This window comes from Neomonachus schauinslandi, chromosome 13, assembly GCF_002201575.2.
Source record: "Neomonachus schauinslandi chromosome 13, ASM220157v2, whole genome shotgun sequence".
NCBI classification, from domain to species: Eukaryota; Metazoa; Chordata; class Mammalia; order Carnivora; family Phocidae; genus Neomonachus; species Neomonachus schauinslandi.
Genome location: NC_058415.1, coordinates 87250987 through 87265066, shown reverse-complemented (window position 1 = coordinate 87265066; position 14080 = coordinate 87250987).

Here is a 14080-nt window from a genome sequence, read left to right as displayed (position 1 = left end):
GGGTGGGGGGTGAAGCCAGCCCTCAGTGGAGCTCTGGGGACAGGAGCTTCCCCACGGACACATCCACTGTCATTGTGCAGACAGTTTGTTGAGCACCTACTGGGTGCCGTGCACATGCTGGGCCCTGGGCACCCAGCAGGCACCAGAATGACCAACTCCGCTCTCAGGAGGCCACCGTCTGGTGGGAGACGTGGACTCAACGGACATTTCCAGGACAGAGTGTCGTGCTTTGGTAGGAGGCCCGGGGCTTTGGGAGCACAGAGCCGGAGACCCAAGGCACCGCCCAGGGCATGGGGGGGCACCTGGGCTCTCCAGGGCCCAGAGGTGGGAGCACATGGTGAGACCTGGACAGAGGAACAGGAAGCCGGGGGGGTGGTGACTGACACAGTCTTTGCAGTCCGGCTGGTGCCACAATTCTAAACCCCGGCTGGGGGATTTGGGACAAGGGGCTCGGGAGGGCTGTTGACTAGAAAGAGGGAAAGGCTGGTATCCCCCAGCCAAGAGGGGCTGCCCCCTGCTCCTTCCAGCCCCTCTGCCTTTGTCTGCCATTATCTAAATCCCGCCGCCTGTGTCCTCCCCCTCCCCAACATTTCTGCCTCTTTGGGTCCCTTTGTCATTCTCTTCTAAATATGTCCTAAGTGACAGATGGTCTGCACCTTCCAGGGGCTCCTGTGGAAGGACATCAGAGCCCTCCACGGAGATAGTGCATGCTGCCACCTCCAAGCAGCCCCGTGTAAGCCTCAACGTCCCCTATAAACAGCCTCAGGAAGCGGGGGCGACGCTGGTGGTGGTCATTGTACTTCTGGGACCCACTGAAACCGGTGTTGGGTGCTGGGCAGAGGCCAACCCAGAAGCCGGGATTGGACCCACCAGGTTGGGCTCTGGAACCCTCCTGAATGGTGGCACTGAGACCCCAAGAGCAGTAGCCAAGAGCAGCTTGCCTGCTATTCCCCATCATGGGGCCTTGGGGACCACTAATGACTCACCCACCAGGGTTTCCCTGGTTTATTTTCTGCACCTGGCAGCTCTGGGGACGGCAGTGACACCCCCAAGCTCCCAGGGAGCCCCCCACTGGGCTCTGGGCAGACTTCCAGCTCTCCTGGCTGCAGAGCCCAGCAAATCCCCGAAGAATCTCCCTACGGGAACCTGTTGGCCCAGGCACTTTCCAGGCACCTTGAGGACCCAGACTGTGTTCTCCAGGGGAAGATGCCTCCCCGGGTCAGCTCATGGGTGACTTCTAACAGCCACGGCCATTCTGTGGGCGAGCAGGAATCCACAAGAGCTGAGAGTGCAGCCAGGAATCACAGAGGAATAATGACAGGCATTACTGAGCTGGTACCACGTGCAGATGGGGTCTAAAGTCTGCCATCTTTACAGCTTACTTATCCAGGAAGGAGGGCAACACTCTGTGACGAAGGAGGCACTGCCCTAGCCCAATATTACAGAGAAAGAACCCAGGGCACAGAGAGGGTCGTCACTTTCCCAGGGTCACACAGCTATGCTCCAGAGAAGAAACCAGTGGTAAGTGCTGTGACGGGGAAAAGCACAGGCAGGTGTCCCAGGAGCACACAGGGCAGCTGCCTCCTCCAAGGCTGAGTCTTCTTCCTCCTGGAAGCTGGCTCAGATTTCCTCCAGCCCAGAGGGCAGGGCTGTAACCCGCATACACAGGTGGCTGTGGCTGACAAACTCTACCACTCCTCGGTTCCCCTGCTTCCCATTCATTCATTCATTCATTCATTCATTCATTCATTCATTCATTCACAGAACACAGTAATTGAGCATCCACTGCATACCAGGCTCTGTCCTGGGCTCTATGAACAAGAGAGACGGTGTTTCTACTTCAGGGAGCCCCCATCTTGGTGAGGGAGATACGGATGGGGCTGGCTTCCCAGATGTGTGACCCCTGCAGGAGAAGCGCTCTGCACCCCATTTAATGGTCTTCTGGTGTCATCTTGAAATTGTCAATTTTAAACAAGGGGCCTTGCGTTTTCATTTTGCCCTGGGCCCTGGCAAGTTGTGTGGCTGGTCCTGGACACAGACATTAAACTGTGCACATGGTGCACGGGGGCCACCCAGACTGCCCAGCAAGAGGGGGTTAGAACCACCTGCAGGTGCACTGGCCTGAAGGCAGGACACCCCCCCACACACACACACACACGGGTTAGAAGCCTTGTAGGGAGTTCCAGCTGGCCGGGCAGAGAGACTAAGAGACCAGAGTGAGGCTGGGGAGAGGAGCAGATCCTGGGAGATGACACCAAGGAGTGGGCTTTGTCCTGACCCCAAATCCCTGTCACGGGTCTCTGGATCCCTCAGGGCAGCTCCCTGGGAGCTGGGTCAGCGTCAGGCAGGAGGTCTGGACCAGCAAACCTCCAAAAGGACTTTAAAAAACAAAAACAAAAACCTAGGAGCACCTGGGTGGCTCAGTGGGTTAAGCGCCTGCCTTTGGCTCAGGTCATGGTCCCGGGGTCCTGGGATCTAGTCCCTCATCCGGCTCCCTGCTCAGGGGAGAGCCTGCTTCTCCCTCTCCCTCTGCCCCTCCCCCCTGCTCATGCTCTCTCTCTCTCTCTTTCTCTCAAATAAATAAAATCTTAAAAAAAAAAACCACCCTTGTGTCTGTACTGACTAGATAATGCAAGCGTGGGGCACAGCACGACAGGCAGAAGCCCCAAACTTCTCCCAGCCACCCCCACCCGGCCATGGTCCTCCTACTCGGTAACCCCATTTCCTGGGCACCTCCCAGAGATATTCTGTGCACATACAAGGAAGTACAGACATGCCTGTATTTTTAAAGATTTATTTGAGAGAGAGAGAGTGCACAAGTGGGTGTAGGGAGGGGCAGAGGGAGAGAGAGTCCCAAGCCGACACCGCGTTGAGGACAGAGCCCCGACGTGGGGCTCAATCTCACAACCCCGAGATCACAACCTGAGCCAAAACCAAGAGTCAGACGCCCAACAGACTGCGCCACCCAGGCGCCCCAACATGCCTCTATTTTTATTTTGTAATGTCAATTTTACCTACGTTCTGTATTGTACACACTACTGTGCACTTAGGGTTCTCACTTCACAATCTGAGATGTCATGGAAAGCTCTTTCAAGGTCATTTAATTTTGTAGATGGAGAAGTGGGGACTGAGTGTCGCACAGGAAGTATGGGTGTCCTGGTCACCCACGCACAGTGCCTGGCCTTGGCCATACACCCAGGCCTCCCCCACGGCCCCTCTCCGGTCCTCATTGCAAGGATTGCTGAGAAGGGGGTACTGCGTGATTCCCATTTCTACAAGGCTCAGAGAAGTGCTGCCACCACCCTGGGGTCACATAGCCCGACCCAGATCGGAAGCCTCAAAGCCACGCTGCCTCCTAGGAGCACGTTCACCCTCCCCGGGGTGGCACTGCCCCCTTCCCAGATACTCACAACTTCCCCAATGCCAGACGGGGAAGCCCCTCACTTCAGCAGGTAAGAATTGGGCAAAGGACCCTTCTTGCCTGACAGCCGCCAGAATGGAGCCGGTGGGAGTCCCAGCAAGGCCAGGAGGGTCTCACAAGAGGATGCCTGGCCCCCCAAGGCCCCAGCCCTAAGGCCTGTGCCTGTCAGGGAGGGTTGGCATCAGCTGGCTTAATGTGCCTGGGGCTGTGATTCAGCATTTGGGTTCCAAGAGTTATTTTTATTGTGTTTTGTTGATTCAAAGCTTGCCTTTGAAGTCTGTTTTCAAGCCTCCCCATCCTGGAGAAGGGAGCTGGTTTGGATACAACTGTGCAGTGTTGTCTCAGCCTGAAAAATAATTCCCCTTGAGTTAGGGGCTCATTGTCCCTGCGCACACATGGCCCCCCATGCGTGGGTGCCCGTGGGGGTCTGCAGGACAGCCTACCACCCACATGTGGGCAGGTAACAGGCAGCCCCTCAAAAGTTGTATGAAGAGGGACCCTCCAGGCACAGGGGAGGCTGTCAATGCTGGATCAAGGGTGCTCAACTTTTGGGGGGTCATGAGACTTTGTGATGAAAGCTAAGGACCTTCTCAGTTCAGAAAAACATACCTACACACAAAGCTTTGCAGTCAATTCCAGGAGCTTCTTGGACCTTCTGAGACCCCCCTCCCTTCAGTTTAGAGCCCCTTCCTAAAGGAATCTTATTGTCAGCCTTTTAGTAGCTAAAATTGAGCACTTGCTCTGTTTCAGGGGCTCTGCTATGGGGTTTCTCAGATTAACTCATGAATTCCTCATAATTGAGGCACAGAGAGGTTGGGTCACTCACCCAAGGTCACACAGCTCACAAGTGTCTAAGCCAGGATCTAGGCCCAGCCTGTCTGGCCCAGTCAGCACTCCTAACCTAACATCTGCAGATTCGTGCTCACACACACACACACACACACACACACACCTACACACAGAGTGCCAGGCATCTGGGCTTAACCTGTGGGTTAGGCCCAGAGAGAGAGAGGAGTACAGAGCCCCAGGTTAAGCGCCCAGGGTCTGGCTTGGGGTCTGGCTGAGCAGGGTGACTGGGGTCCAGAACTTTGTGAGGGTCAGCTGAGACCCACCTGGAGATTCCCCTGGCCTGGGGCCAGCACAGGGACACCCCTGTCAGCAGACTTGATGTTCCCATCAGGGAAAGAACAGACAGTGGGGGTCACATGGGCACACACCTTGTTGCAATGATTGCTACCCAGCATGGACTTCTTCCCTTCCCTCTCTCCCTCCTCTCTGCCCCTCTTCCTCCCTCTCCCTTCTTCCTCCTCCCCCATCCATGGCCAAGGATAAGACTTGCCCACCCCCATAAGCGGTTGTGCATCCTGTGGTCGAAATAGCCCAACCCTCTATACAGCACACTTCCGAGAAGCCCAAACCAAGTCTGGGGAGCCCCGTGTTCTCCTTGGGAGGCCTCCCCTTTGCCCACATTAGCTGAGCCCACAGGCCAGGCCGGGTTGCCCAATCTGGGGCCTCTTGCTGCCCCATCCTCCTTCCCCGATGTAGGGAGGACAGGGAATGGCCTTCATCGGCCTTCCAGGCTGGGATTTCCAACATTTGTGGAGTTAAGACCCTAATACTATTTTTCAACAGCTTTTGGTGCTTTAGTAGAATTGAGGGTAAATCTAACTTGCAAATTTTCCCTTTTGATCTCCCTTTTTCTTTCAGGAGCTCAACAGAGCAGGGTTTAAAACAGGACTGGAGACAGCTCCCTCCTCTCTCCTGCTCCCAGCCAGGGTTCTCCTGAGGTTGGAAGTCCTGGGGTGGTCACTGTGGGCTGGATTCCTAGCCGCCAGCTTTGACTCCCACTGCTTGCCTCCTCTCCCCCCATCCAACACTGACTTGGCCTAGGCAGGCTCCTCCAAGCCCCCAGGTCCTGCCCCCTCTGCCTCCTCCCTGGCTTCTCCCTCCATGCGCCCCACCTCCCCACTCCCCACTCTTGCAGCAGGCTTCTGGCTTCTTTACTCTCCAGAGCCAAACTCCTTCATGCCCCAGGGCCTTTGCACATGTTTCCCCCTCTGCCTGAAATGTTCTTCTCACCAGCTTCACTGACTCCTATTTAAGATCAGGTTTCCGCTTAGATGTCTCCTCCTCAGGTGAGCCCCCCAGGATCAGAATTGAATAATGGTAACATGAAAAGCACCGACAAACCATTCTCAGCAGACACTTGAGCTCGGGGAGCGTAGGCACTGAACAGGCCCCAACACACAGCCGGCCACACAGGAGGCCCTCAATAGACGCCGGGGAAGGGGAGGGGATGCTCCCTGTGGGACTCTTCCTGCTGGGATCTGTGCCTCAGTTTCCCTGCCTATAAAGCGAGGGGGTTGGGTCACAGGCCCACACTTGCCATGTGATGATTTTCTGATGCTCCCTCTGGGTTTCTGGCAAGGATCACACTCATTTCACGGTATGTGACTTCCTTGATTATCTGATTTTCCAGGGAGGAATTTTAAATCTCTGGGTTGGGGTGGCATCTGCCTAATACCCAGGCACCCGTCCCATCCCACCAGCCTGAGTGCACCTGGCATCCTGGGGAGGCCCATTAAAAGTGCCCCCTCTTGGCAGATAAGGGGGGCAGAGAAGCCCTTCAAGGGCTCTGTCTGCATGGCTTGGCCCACGGGGGTGGGGGAAGGGTGGCGGTGGTAGTCCCCCTCTCTGCCACCACAGCTGTCAAGGCGGGCCAGACAGGCCATGTGCAAGGTCTGACTCTGTCATTTCCTGGCCACTGTGGCCCATCCTTCACTTCTCTGTGCCTTGATGCCTCTGCTGAATAGCCCGCATAGAACAGCACCCCCCAGCTGAGGTTCATGTGCTGACTCAGCAGGTTCCTGGCCTGGGGCAGACACACAGCAAGTGCTCTGGGGGTCAAGGGCTCTCTCTGACTTTCTCACCCACCCCCCTACCGCAGTGGCTAAGCCCCAAGTCCCTGGAGCTAAAAAACTAGGTCAGTACCCAGCCTGCTACTTAGCCGGCTGTATGACCTCCTGGTGTCTCAGTTTCCCCATCTGTAAAATGGGGGTGATAGATACACCTTCCTCTCAGGGTGCTGCCTGCTGCCAGTGCCAAATCAGCGTCTGCTCTCATTATTCCCAGTCTGGCCTCCCCCTGCTCCGCTCCTGTGTGGTGATCAAGGCAGGGGCAGCGGGCATGAACAGCTGAGTGCAGACTCCACCAAGTGCATCCTGTCCACGGAGCCTGCATCTCGCTGGTTTCCTGGCTATGTGATCTGGGGCAAAACGAGTCCCCTCTCTTGAGCCTCAGGCTGTTCACCTGGGAAAGGATGTCCATAATCAACCACACTGGGAGGCTTATGTAGGAGAGTGTGTGGTCATTGTCATTCTTACTGTTGTGACATCAGAAAGTAGAGCCATGGGGCTCCTGGGTGTCTGCCTTCGGCTCCGGTCATGATCTCAGGTTCCTGGGATCATGACCTGAGCCGAAGGCAGCCGCTTAACGACTGAGCCACCCAGGCGCCCCTAAATAAATAAAATCTTAAAAATAATAATAATAAAGTAGAGCCATTTCGCAAGAAGGAATGTGTTCAGCCTCAACCGTGAAGAAGGACAAGCAATGTCGGCTCCCTCTGGCTTCTAGGAAGCTGAGGCCCGAGGGACTCCCCTCCCGGGCCAGCACAGCGGGGTTGGGGGGGGGCGGGGGAACGCTGCAGGGGGTCCCTGAGACCGCCCTCCCGCGGGCCGAGTGGGAGCCAGGCGCAGGTGCGTCTCCGTCAGCCCCGGCTCCTCGCCCGATCTCGGGGATCCAAACTTCCCGAGTCTCCCCCGAACGCCCCTCCCGAGGAGGCCCCGCGCCGAGGCCTCCCGGGCAGGGAGGAAGGTGCCCGAGGCACGGAGAAGGGCAGGGACCGACCCGAAGCCACACAGCCCCGCCCGGCCCGGCGGCGCCGCTCGCGGCCCTGCGCGGACTTGCCCAGCAGGGACGTGCGGGGCCTCCCCGAGGTCCGCGGCCGCCGAGCCACGGGATGAAAGGGGAATCCGCCGAAACCTGCCTCCCTCCCCGGCTCGCCCGCCCCTTCCGCAACCGGATCTGGCTGGGGGCGCCGGGCTTTGATGTCGGCGCAGAGGCCCCCCCCCTCCCCGCCCGGCCGGCTCGGGAGCCTCGGGGAGGCCGACTTGAAAGGGCAGCCGCGGCCGTCCACAGCCTTCCCCGGGCCCGCCCGAAGGAGGCGGGGAGGGGGCCGCGGGGGGCGGCAAGCCCGGTCCAAGGAGCGAGAGGACGGGCCGTCCTCGGCGTTCAAGGCCCTGCTTCCGCCACCCGTTGCCACGCTTCCACTCGGCCCCCGGGTTTTTGTTTTTTTTTTTTAAAGATTGTATTTATTTATTTGACAGAGAGAGACACACAGTGAGAGAGGGAACACAAGCAGGGGGAGTGGGAGAGGGAGAAGCAGGCTTCCTGCCGAGCAGGGAGCCCGATGCGGGGCTCGATCCCAGGACCCTGGGATCATGACCTGAGCCGAAGGCAGCCGCTTAACGACTAAGCCACCCAGGCGCCCCGCCCCCCGGGTTTGTACAGAATGACTGTGGTTCCCAGGTATTGCCCCATCTCGGGCCCTAGCACTCAATGTTCCAACTGCCAGAAGCACTCTTCCTGTCTTTGACTCCCCGGCCTTGGGGTCAGCTCCTCTCTCTGGGCTTCAAGTCTTGATGTGGGCTTTCCCAGAAACCGCTCCCCCATCTCCTTCCCAGGTCCACCGCCTCAGCGACCCCCAGAGCGGCAGACTCCAGTAATCCTCCACCTGCAGACCCCTAGCTGGGAGCTCCAGGAGGGCACCCTTTGCAGCCAGCCGCCTGCCCGGACCGGGGTGGGCGGGTGCTGGGGGAAAAGGGATAACACCAGTCGTGATAATAATAAGCCCTTGGGGCGAGCCAGCGTGAGGGTGGCCGAAGAGAGAACTCCCGGCTTCTCGAGTACATCACAGATGCCTTGGTTCCCCGTATCCTTGGAATACCAAGCCGGGTGGCCCTTCTCCCTACCTTCAGGCAGGGCCTTGCCCTCACTGCACAGCCCGCCCTCCCCCCCACCCCCCCGCTGCCTCGGCCCTTGGGATCAACCGCTGACAGCCCCCAGAAACCCCCAGCCCCAGAGTCCCCTGATGCTCTGCAGCTGCCTTCTGAACCCTCTGCCCGGTCCACTGATTTCTGTGGCCTCTCCCACCGTGGCACTAGGGCTCAGGAAAGAGCCCCTCCTTTCCTCACCCCAGGCTAGATTCCATCCCAGGACTCTGTTCAGCCAAGGCGCCTGGGAAGGGGAGCTGACCCAGGCACCATCCTGGGGGGGGGGGGGGCGCCCTTCAGTACATTAGGCGCAGGAGCAAATGGGCCGGGAACCTCAGTTTGGTTCCAATGTCTCAGGAACTGAGGTTTTCACACACAGAGCCGGCGAAACTGTCTGTGCACACAGACCCAAGGGCAGCCGTGAAAGGGGCCCTCTAGTATCTCCCTGGGGGGGGGGGGGGGGGAGGGGGGCTCCGCAGGAGTGGAGGGGGGTGGCGGTGATGCAGGGATGAATGTGCTGCCCGCAGGAGCTGCTGCCTGGGTGGGCAAAGCCAGATGTGAGCTTCAGCCTCCCCTCCCCGCCAGCTCCAGCTTTTCTAGAGACCTCAGAGCTCAGCCCTCCCGTCCCCGGGGTATTCGGTCTGCAGCTCCCTACCACCACTCCCCCTGCCCCCACCCCACCCCACTCTGCCGTCTGCTGGGTTCAGCAGGCAGAGGGGAGAGAGGAGGGGGGACAGAGGGCTCCCCTTGGGTGCGGCAGGCTGAGAGCTGACCCCCACCCCCACCCCCATCAACCCTGTTTTCTCTTGCTTTCTGAAGGGCTGGACTAACGTTCCTTCCTTCCTATCTTTAACGAATGTGTACTGCGCACCTACTATGTGCCATTGTGTGCAAGGATGGAGTCCTCATCCAGTGGGAGAAACAGACACAAATAAAATAGACCCATAAATACGGGCTATGATGACAGAGCTACAGGCAGCTCAGAGAAAAGGCTCTAACCCAGCCACAGACATCAGGGAGGCTTCCTGGAGAAAGTGGCAAGGTTACCTTGAAAGCAAAGGCTAGGGTGGGAGAGTGAGTGGGCTGCATTGTGTGAGCGGGAGAGAGAGGAAGGACCTGGGGTGGGGGGGAAGGCAGGTCGGTGTGGACAGGCAAGGGGCCACGCCGGGTCTGGGCAGGTGGAGCAGGACCTTGCAGGACCTGGGAAGCCACAGAATCCAGCCCAGGATGCCCCCACTCTCCCGGGGAGGGGACTCACTGGGCGGAACCCACAGAAGCAGGAGGGATTAAGTTGGGGCAGAAGAAAATCCCGGCCTGGATTTCAGACCCCACCTGGAACGGACTGGCCTGGCCAGAGGTGGGATTGGAAAAACTGGAAGCTAGGCTCTCAGGAGGTATGCTGGCTGGGGCTGGCCCCAAAGTGGACGGGAAGTAGAAGGGCCTGACCCACTCGCCTCGAACACCGTTTCTTCTGTCTACCTCTTCTAGAAGAGGAGCAAAGAGCCCTAGCAGCGTGCGGTGACCCAGTCCCCACCTCCTGGCTTACAACAATAGAGGTAATAATGGTCATCAGCAGCATCATCACAGCAAATGTGTATTTAGTGTTGTCCTTTGAAGTCATTCACTTAATCCTCACAATAACTCAAGGTGGGGAAACTGAGGGGTCAAATCAGCTGCCCCTGGCCACCCAGCTGATAAGTAGCGGACCTGGGATTTGAACCTAAGGCCTTCTGGCTCCAGAGCTGACATTTCTCTACCTCTCTGCAGTGCTGGCTTGCACAGATTTGCTGTAGAATGAACAAGGGACCCGACTGAATTTGCTCTTGTCTCCATGTGCCCCCTAAATGGACTAGGTGCCCCCTCCATATGGATTCTTTCCCCTGTCCCTGCCTCAGGACCTGGGCTGTGGCCTCCAGGACTGAGACTGGCCTGATCCAAGAGGACACAGGGAGGCCTCCTCCTGGAACTTTTGAAGTCACCCACCTGCCAGGCTCCCGACAGATTCCCCGCAGGCTCCGAACCCAGCTTCTTGCCCACGTATTCAAGGTCCCAAGAGAGACAGGAAGGTCAGAGTCAGAGAAATTGGAGGAGGCTTTGCTGCTGGCTTTGAAGAAGGAGGAAGGAGCCACAAGCCGAGGACTGTGGGCAGCCTCGAGAAGCTAGAAAAAGCAAGGAAACAGACTCTCTTCTAGAGTGAAAGGAACACAGCCTCTTGACACCTTGACTTTGGGGCTTCTGACCTCCAGACTGTAAGAGAATAAATTTGTGTTGTTTAAACCACTGCATCTGTGGTCCTTTGTTACAACAGCAACGGGAACCTGATACAGAGGGGCCTGACCATATCTTCTCCAGCTTAGCCAGGTCTTAGCCAGCTCTGATGTTCCAGAAAGAAAAGAAATAATATGAGTGACCCTGCTCTGTAAAGGGTTACAGGGCCAAGGGGCAGGAGTGGGAGCTTCATGAACCACCTGGTCATCCTAGGGTCCTTGTCTGGGACGTTCCATCTCTAGTTTCCCCAGAAAACAAACCCAGCCTGTTTGGCGGGCTGGGCCTCTGGGCGGAGCCTGCAAGGTGAGCAGGAGGAACTCCAGCCGGTCCTTCCAAAGCTGAACTGAGGCTTCTCCGGCTTGCTGTCTGCCGGCTGCCTCTCTTCACCAAGGGGCCACCGGAGCCTGGGGGTCACGAGCACAGGCTGGAAACAGGTTGCCCAGGCGTGGAGTCTCTGCTTTGCTGAGCCAACATGTGTTTCTCTGGGCAAATCTCCCCAGCTCTCCAAGCCTCGGTGTCCTCCGTTAAATGCAGAGACTGGGCAGAATCTCCCTGCAGGGCCAGCCTGGGTGTTCATGAAGAGCTCCGCGCGGGGCCGGGCACACAGGTGTGTCCCTGTGTGTGTCTGGCTGTGCGGGGACTTGGGAACAGGGACACACACACAGGCATGCTTGTACGGGAACGCGCGTGCAGGTGTATACACAGCCTGGATACGCATTCTGAAATTCACGTTTGACCCGTCACTCCCCTGCTCACTGCCTTCACTGCCCAGGGGAGAAGTTCAAATCTTCCCCATGGCCTACAAGACCCAGCCCAGTGTCACTCTGGCAGCCCCTCAGACTTACCCCCAACTCTCCAGTGTGCGCCCCAAGATCCAACCCTGCCTGCCTCCTATCCATTCCTCAAGGCGGCATGTTCCCAAGGGAGTCCAGACCTCCCGTCATGCTGTTCCTTCTGTCTGTTTCCCATTTCCCTTCTCCTCCTCATTGACTAGCTCCTGTTCAGTCTTTGGGTCTTGGAAAGCTATCGCCTCCTCCAAGGAGCCTTCCCTGACTGCCAGCCGTGCTGGGGTGATTGTCTCTCCCATTTCACTACATGGTCCCTCCCTCCTGTGTGCTCCCCTGGTCTCAGCACTACTTTGTACAATAATGGCTCGTGAGCATCTTTCTTCCTTCTGAGGCCATGTGTGCCCCATGGCAGGAAGCCAGAATGCTGCGTCCTCCCCTGTTGCCAGCACCCAGCACAGGGTCCAGCCCAGAGCAGGTGCTTAGAACACTTTATCGAATGAATGAATGAGTGCGCATGTCTGGATGCGTGAGCAAGGAGCTGCGATCACATATGCGTTCCTGCAGTTAGTGATGGGGGGTGGGGCGGGCAGTGATTTGGCTCAGACTTGCCTTGGGGGGGGCTGGAGCAGGGGTGGGGCCAGAGTGTGCGGCTCCCCACCCCAGTCCACTCTCCCCTGCGCTGAGTGGACTTACTGAGGTTGCTTTGTTGTTGGAGGGGGAGGGTAGAGCAGAGTGAGCGGGAAGGGGAGGCCTGCAGCCCACAGCTTCTCCTTCCTTCCTCCCTGACCCCCCTCTGACCTCCCGCCAGCCTCCACTGAATGGGGGAAGGGGCAGAAACCTCCAGTGTCCCCTTGGGGAAGGCACTTCTGGATCCCCCTCGATGTGCCCCCAGGCCTCCCCCCCACCCCAACCTCAGGTCTGGGGCCTGGGGAGGAGCTGGTCAGGCCCAGAGCAGGCTCCTCGGGAAGTGGGTTGAGGACCTGGCCTGGCCCTCCCTGGGGACGTGAGGTAGGTCACTCCACATCTCTGACCCTTAATCCTGTCATCTGTGCAATGGCCCAGCAGCAGTTGCTTGCAGCCATGTGGCAATTAATGAGATCATGTTTACGGAAGGCTCGACACAATGTCTGGCAATGGAAAACGCTCAGTAAGTGTATTTTGTCATCATCATTATCATTTCCCCATCTCTCCCTCCCCGTCTCCCTCCCTCCCAGCCCTCAGGACCATGCATTTTGGCTGGTGCACCCCGGGATAGAAGGACAGCCCCGTCTTGTTCACCTCTGTACTATCCCCAGCCTCCAGCACACTGTCTGGCACCTAGTAGGTGCTCAGCTCAGTAACTGTCCCGTGAATGAACCAGCAGCGTCACGGGGCGGGGGCGGGGTGGGGGGCTAGACAGCTCCTCTCTCTGGGCCTCTGCGTGTCCACAAACTGGGAAACTCCGAGGTCCGTCCCGCTTTGAAATCCAGACTGGATGTTTGTGTCGCCACTGTGCTGAGTCTTGGGTCTCTCTCTCTCTCTCTTTTTTTTTTTTTGAATATTCATGCCCGCTGTCACTTCCCCAAGCCCTCTCTCACCTGGACACAAGCCAGCCTCTCTCACTTTTCTGCCTGCTTCTGTGCTTTGACCCTATTCTCCATCACACAGAGCTGGGGCAGGGGTCTTCAAAACACAAGTCTCTGCTGAATAACGACAAGAGCCTTTAATGTGGCTCATGGGGCCCTGCACAGCCCAGCCCTGAGGAGCCCTTTCAGCCTCTTCCAGAAACTTCCACCAGCTCTAGGGCACAGGCCTCCTTTTCTCTGACCCTCCCTGTGCAGGCCCTTGGCACATGCTGTTCCCTCCCTCTTCATCTGGGTAACTGCTGCTCATTCTCCAGATCTGCCACTCCTGTTATTGATTGCCTTCGTCCCTCCCAGCATCTGTTGAGTCAGAAAGTTATATATAGGGGTGCCTGGGTGGCTCAGTTGTTAAACATCTGCCTTCGGCTCAGGTCATGATCCCAGGGTCCTGGGATCGAGCCCCACATCGGGCTCCCTGCTCGGCGGGAAGCCTGCTTCTCCCTCTCCCACTCCCCCTGCTTGTGTTCCCTCTCTTGCTATGTATCTCTCTGTCAAATAAACAAATAAAATCTTAAAAAAAAGTTATATATATATTTATTATTTTATTATTTATTATTTTATTTATTATTATATTTTATTATTCTATATTATTATATTTATTTATTATTTTTATTATTTATTTTTGTTATTTTATTTTTATATATAAAGTTATATATGTTTTTATTTGAGAGAGAGAGCATGAGCAGGGGGAGGGGCAGAGGGGGAATGAGACTCCCCACCGAGCATGGAGTCTGATGTGGGGCTCGATCCTAGAACCCTGAGATCATGACCTGAGCCCAAGGCAGATGCTTAACGGACTGACCCACCCAGGTGCCCCGAATCAGAAAGTTATAGCTGCTAGTGGGATAATTGGGTGTGTTTTCTCCACTAGACCAAGTGCTCTGGGATGGGGGAGTCACGCATGTCTTGGCTAGACCACTAGACCAAGTG